Below are 7,242 nucleotides of genomic sequence, written 5' to 3' on the forward strand. Positions count from 1 at the left end.
GGTAGAAGCCAGAGATTGGAAACTAAATACCATCAATTCTGCACAGCCGTGTGGTGCGGTATTACTTACCTCCTGAATGAATTAAATAAATAAATAAATAAATAAATAAATAAATAAAAGAGATTTACCACACATAACCTAAGGGTGTCACCTTTGCACACACGTAACCCAGAGGAACCAAGCAGAACTCTCAGGCCACACCCATCTCAAGCCTCCAAGGCTCCTCCAACAGCAAGCAGTCCACTTAACACAGCCATAGTATAAAATAAAAAAAAAAAATAAACAAATGCACAGTGATGAAAGAAGAAGTAACTATGCCAAGCAAGAAACACAGAAATCGAGGGAACAAGATCAATGATGATACTATGATGCCTCCAAATAAACAAAACACCCCAAGCCAAGATTATGAAGATGATGAGATAGAAGAAATGCAAGATACGGATTTCAAAAAATTTATGATAAGAACATTTAGAAGTTTTCAAAAGCAAATCCTTGAACTACAGAAATCCTTATTGGACAGGATTGAAAATCTCTCTCGTGAAAATGAAATTTTAAGGAAGAATCAAAATGAAACGCAGAAACTAGTAGAACAGGAAAGTGTGATAGTGAAGAGAAATCAAAATGAAATGAAGAGCTCAATAGATCAAATGACAAACACATTAGAGAGCCTTACAAACAGAATGGGTGAAGCAGAAGAGAGAATATCGGACTTAGAAGTCAGAACACAGGAAAACATACAGTCAAACCAAAGAAAAGAGGAAATTAGAAACCTAAAAAATATTGTTGGAAATCTACAAGATACTATTAAAAAATCCAACATTTGAGTTCTAGGAGTTCCTGAAGGTATGGAGAGAGAGAAAGGATTAGAAGGCCTCTTTAGTGAGATACTAGCAGAGAACATTCCAGGTTTGGAGAAGGACAGAGACATCCTAGTACAGGAAGCTCATAGAACCCCCAATAAACATGACCAAAAGAGATCCTCACCATGACACATTGTAATTAAACTTACCACAGTGAAACATAAAGAAAAGATCCTAAAATGTGCAAGAGAGAAACGTCAGATTACTCTCAGAGGATCTCCAATTAGACTCACAGCAGACTTCTCATCAGAAACACTACAGGCTAGGAGGGAATGGCGAGACATAGCCCAGGTGCTAAGAGAGAAAAATTGCCAGCCCAGAATATTATATCCTGCTAAGCTGTCATTTGTGAATGAAGGTGAAATAAAGACCTTTCATAGCAAACAGAAATTGAAAGACTTTGTGGCCACTCGTCCGGCCCTGCAAAAGATACTTAAAGATGTGCTACACTCAGAAACACAGAAACACGGCCATCAATATGAAAGAAGGTAAAGGAAGAAAAACCCCCAGTAAAAGAGCATGGGAAGGCCGGCGCCGCGGCTCACTAGGCTAATCCTCCGCCTAGCGGCACCGGCACACCGGGTTCTAGTCCCGGTTGGGGCGCCGGATTCTGTCCTGGTTGCCCCTTTTCCAGGCCAGCTCTCTGCTGTGGCCAGGGAGTGCAGTGGAGGATGGCCCAGGTGCTTGGGCCCTGCACCCCATGGGAGACCAGGAAAAGCACCTGGCTACTGGCTCCTGCCATCAGATCAGCGCGGTGTGCCGGCCGCTGCACGCCAACCGCGGCAGCCATTGGAGGGTGAACCAACGGCAAAGGAAGACCTTTCTCTTTGTCTCTCTCTCTCACTGTCCACTCTGCCTGTCAAAAAAATAAAAAAAAGAGCATGGGAAGCTCAAAGCATATACTAGAAAATATCTCCAGGAAAATGGCAGGGCAAAGTCACTATGTATCAATAGTCACATTAAACATTAATGGTCTTAACTCTTCAGTTGAAAGACACTGATTGGCTGATTGGCTCAAGGAACAAAACCCAACTATTTGTTGCCTACAAGAAACACATCTCTCTAACAAAGATGCAAGCAGACTGAAAGTGAAAGGTTGGAAAAAGATATTCCATGCCAACAAAAACCAAAAAAAAGCAGGTGTAGCCATATTAATATCAGACAAAATAAACTTTAATACAAAAACTGTTAAGAGAGACAAAGAGGGACACTATATAATGATTAAGGGTTCAATTCAACAGGAAGATGTAACTATTATAAATGTATATGCACCTAATTACAGGGCACTGGTCTATTTAAAAGATATGTTAAGGGACTTAAAGGGAGACTTAGATTCCAATACAATAGTACTGGGGGACTTCAATACTCCACTCTCAGAAATAGACAGATCATCCAGACAGAAGATCAACAAGGAAACAGCAGATTTAATCGACACTATTGCCCAAATGGATCTAACAGATATCTACATAACTTTCAATCCTACATCTAAAGACTTCACATTCTTCTCAGCAGTGCATGGAACCTTCTCTAGGATTGATCACATACTAGGCCATAAAGCAAGTCTCAGCAAATTTAAAAGAATTAGAATCATACCATGCAGCTTCTCAGACCACAGCAGAATGAAGCTGGAAATTAGCAACTCAGGAAACCCTAGAAAGTATGCAAACACATGCAGACTGAACAACATGCTCCTGAATGAACACTGGGTCATTCAAGAAATCAAAAGAGAAATCAAAAACTTGCTGGAAGTAAGTGAGGATAACAACACAACATATCAAAACTTACGCAATACAGCAAAAGCAGTACTGAGAGGCAAGTTTATAGCAATAGGTGCCTATATCAAGAAATTGGAAAGGTACCAAATAAATGAGCTTTAAATGCAGCTCAAGGACCTAGAAAAACTGCAGCAAACCAAACCCAAATCTAGTAGGAGAAGAGAAATAATTAAAACCAGAGAAGAAATCAACAGGATTGAATCCAAAAAAACATTACAAAAAATCAGCCAAGCAAGGAGCTGGTGTTTTGAAAAAATAAACAAAATTGACACCCCATTGGCCCAACTAACTAAAACAAGAAAAGACCCAAATCAATAAAATCAGAGTTGAAAAAGGAAATGTAACAACAGACACCACAGAAATAAAAAGGATCATCAGAAATTACTACAAGGACTTGTATGCCAGCAAACAGGAAAATCTATCAGAAATGGATAGATTCCTGGACACATGCAATCTACCAAAATTGAACCAGGAAGACATAGAAAACCTAAATAGACCCATAACTGAAACAGAAATTGAAACGGTAATAAAGGCCCTCCCAACAAAGAAAAGCCCAGGACCAGATGGATTCACTGCGGAATTCTACCAGACATTTAAAGAAGAACTAATCCCATTTCTTTTCAAACTATTCAGAACAATCGAAAAAGAGGGAATCCTCCCAAATTCTTTCTATGAAGCCAGCATCACCTTAATCCCTAAGCCAGAGAAAGATGCAGCACTGAAAGAAAATTATAGACCAATATCCCTGGTGAACATAGACGCAAAAATCCTCAATAAAATTCTCGCCAATAGAATACAACAACACATCAGAAAAATCATCCACCCAGACCAAGTGGGATTTATCCCTGGTATGCAGGGATGGTTCAACATTCGCAAATCAATCAATGTGATTCACCACATTAACAGACTGCAGAAGAAAACCATATGATTATCTCAATTGATGCAGAGAAAGCATTCGATAAGATTCAACACCCTTTCATGATGAAAACTCTAAGCAAATTGGGTATAGAAGGCACATTCCTCACTATAATCAAAGCAATTTATGAAAAGCCCACAGCCAGCATCCTATTGAATGGGGAAAAGTTGGAAGCATTTCCACTGAGATCTGGCACCAGACAGGGATGCCCACTCTCACCACTGCTATTTAACATAGTTCTGGAAGTTTTAGCCAGAGCCATCAGACAAGAAAAAGAAATTAAAGGAATACAAATTGAGAAGGAAGAAGTCAAACTATCCCTCTTTGCAGACGATATGATTATTTACTTAGAGGATCCAAAGAACTCTACTAAGAGACTATTGGAACTCATAGAGGAGTTTGGCAAAGTGGCAGGATATAAAATCAATGCACAAAAATCAACAGCCTTTGTATACACAAGCAATGCCATGGCTGAGAAAGAACTGCTAAGATCAATCCCATTCACAATAGCTACAAAAACAATCAAATACCTTGGAATAAACTTAACCAAGGACGTTAAAGATCTCTACGATGAAAATTACAAAACCTTAAAGAAAGAAATAGAAGAGGATACTAAAAAATGGAAAAATCTTCCATGCTCATGGATTGGAAGAATCAACATCATCAAAATGTCCATTCTCCCAAAAGCAATTTATAGATTCAATGCAATTCCAATCAGGATACCAAAGACATTCTTCTCAGATCTAGAAAAAATGATGCTGAAATTCATATGGAGGCAAAAGAGACCTCGAATAGCTAAAGCAATCTTCTACAACAAAAACAATGCTGGAGGCATCACAATACCAGATTTCAGGACATACTACAGGGCAGTTGTAATCAAAACAGCATGGTACTGGTACAGAAACAGATGGATAGACCAATGGAACAGAATTGAAACACCAGAAATCAACCTAAACCTCTACAGCCAACTTATATTTGATCAAGGATCTAAAACCAATTCCTGGAGCAAGGACAGTCTATTCAATAAATGGTGCTGGGAAAACTGGATTTCCATGTGCAGAAGCATGAAGCAAGACCCCTACCTTACACCTTACACAAAAATCCACTCAACATGGATTAAAGACCTAAATCTATGACCTGACACCATCAAGTTATTAGAGAACATTAGAGAAACCCTTCAAGATATTGGCATAGGCAAAGAGTTTCTGGAAAAGACCCGGGAGGCACAGGCAGTCAAAGCCAAAATCAACTATTTGGATTGCATCAAATTGAGAAGTTTCTGTACTGCAAAAGAAACAGTCAGGAGAGTGAAGAGACAACCGACAGAATGGGAAAAAATATTTGCAAACTATGCAACAGATAAAGGGTTAATAACCAGAATCTACAAAGAGATCAAGAAACTCCACAAACACAAAACCAACAACCCACTTAAGAGATGGGCCAAGGACCTCAATAGACATTTTTCAAAAGAGGAAATCCAAATGGCCAACAGGCACATGAAAAAATGTTCAAGATCATTAGCAATCAGGGAAATGCAAATCAAAACCACAATGAGGTTTCACCTCACCCTGGTTAGAATGGCTCACATTCAGAAATCTACCAACAACAGATGCTGGAGAGGATGTGGGGAAAAAGGGACACTAACCCACTGTTGGTGGGAATGCAAACTGGTCAAGCCACTATGGAAGTCAGTCTGGAGATTCCTCAGAAACCTGAAGATAACCCTACCGTTCGACCCAGCCATCCCACTCCTTGGAATTTACCCAAAGCAATTTAAATTTGCAAACAAAAAGCGGTCTGCACCCTAATGTTTATAGCAGCACAATTCACAATAGCCAAGACCTGGAACCAACCTAAATGCCCATCAAAGGTAGACTGGATAAAGAAATTATGGGATATGTACTCTTTAGAATACTATACCGCAGTAAGAAACAACGAAATCCAGTCATTTGCAATAAAATGGAGGAATCTAGAACACATCATGCTGAGTGAAATAAGCCAGTCCCAAAGGGACAAATACCATATGTTCTCCCTGATCGGTGACAACTTACTGGACACCAAAAAGGAAACCTGTTGAAGTGAAATGGACACTATGAGAAACGGTGACTTGATCAGCATAGCCCTGACTGTTAATGAACAACTTAATACATTATCCCTCTTAGTAGTTTTTTTGTCTACTCTACTTAATATGACTGGTTTAATTCTGTAATTATCACACAGTTATTCTTAAGTGTTGAAATTTAACTGAAATGTGATCCCTGTTAAACATAAGAGTGGGAATAAGAGAGGGAAGAGATGTACAATTTGGGACATGCTCAGGCTGACTTGCCCCAAATGGTAGAGTTAGAAGCATACCAGGGGACTCCAATTCAATCCCATCAAGGTGGCATGTACCAATGCCATCTCACTAGTCCAAGTGATCAATTTCAGTTCACAATTGATCATAATGAAAGGACTAAGAGTCAAAGGGATCATATAAACAAGTGTAGTACCTGCTAATACTAACCAATAGAATAAATAAAGGGGAGAGTGATCCAACATGGAAAGCGAGATACTCAGCAGACTCATAGAATCGCAGATGTCCTAAACAGCACTCTGGCCTCAGAATCAGCCCTAAAGGCATTCGGATCTGGCTGAAAAGCCCATGAGAGTATTTCAGGCATGGAAAGCCAAGACACTCTGGCAAAAAAAAAAAAGACCTAAATGAAAGATCTCTGTGAGGAGATCCCAGTGGAAAGAACAGGTCTTCAAAGAAGGAAGTACCTTTCTCTGAAGGGAGGAGAGAACCTCCACTTTGACTATGACCTTGTCTAAACAAGATAAGAGTCGGTGAACTCAAAAGGCTGCCATAGCCTTGGAAACTCATGACTGGAGCATAGGGAGATTACTGAGGCCATAAACAGGAGTGTCAATTTGTAAAGTCAACAACAGGAGTCACTGTGCACTTACTCCTCATGTAGGATCTCTGTCCTTAATGTGCTGTACATTGAGATTTAATGCTATAACGAGTACTCAAACAGTATATTTCACTTTGTGTTTCTATGGGGGTGCAAACTGTTGAAATCTTTACTTAATGTATACTAAACTGATCTTCTGTAAAAAAAAAAGAAATTATCAATTCCCAACTTGACTCTAGGTCTGATCTGATTTCATCATCATTTAAAAAATCATCTATTATTTTTCACTTTATGCTTCTGTGTGGGAGCAAACTGTTGAAATCTTTACTTAATGTATGCTAAACTGATCTTCTGTATATAAAGAGCATCAAAAATGAATCGATGTGAATGGAAGGGGAGAGGGAGTGGGAAAGGGGAGGATTGCGGGTGGGAGGGACATTATGGGGGGGAAGCCATTGTAATCCATAAGCTGTACTTTGGAAATTTATATTCATTAAATAAAAGTTAAAAAAGATATTTAGGGTTGTTTTGAGGATTAAATGAGTTAATATGTATCTAGCCCTATGCTAAACATTTTGCATACATTAACTCACTTAAAAATAATACAGCAGCAATTCAACTTCAATCCCTGTCCCCTAAAATAGGAGCTGAACAAATTTCTTCATTTTTTCCTTTCACCTTGGCAGATGGATCCAGGAGGTTGAAAGAAAATGAAGGACTTCAGGAACAAAAAGAAAATCCCTATGCCACTAGAAACCCCATTTTTATCAATTGGAAGGAACACGCCAATGACC

At 39.1% G+C, this 7,242-nt stretch overlaps 1 protein-coding gene across 1 annotated transcript in view; it reads right to left on the reverse strand.

Annotated features, from left to right (window-relative positions):
* LOC127487170 (uncharacterized) overlaps positions 1 to 7,242 on the reverse strand; it is a 399,814-nt gene that overhangs the window by 192,839 nt on the left and 199,733 nt on the right. The window lies entirely within an intron of this gene.

The sequence above is a fragment of the Oryctolagus cuniculus genome, chromosome 9 (genome assembly GCF_964237555.1).
Source record: "Oryctolagus cuniculus chromosome 9, mOryCun1.1, whole genome shotgun sequence".
Taxonomy (NCBI): Eukaryota; Metazoa; Chordata; class Mammalia; order Lagomorpha; family Leporidae; genus Oryctolagus; species Oryctolagus cuniculus.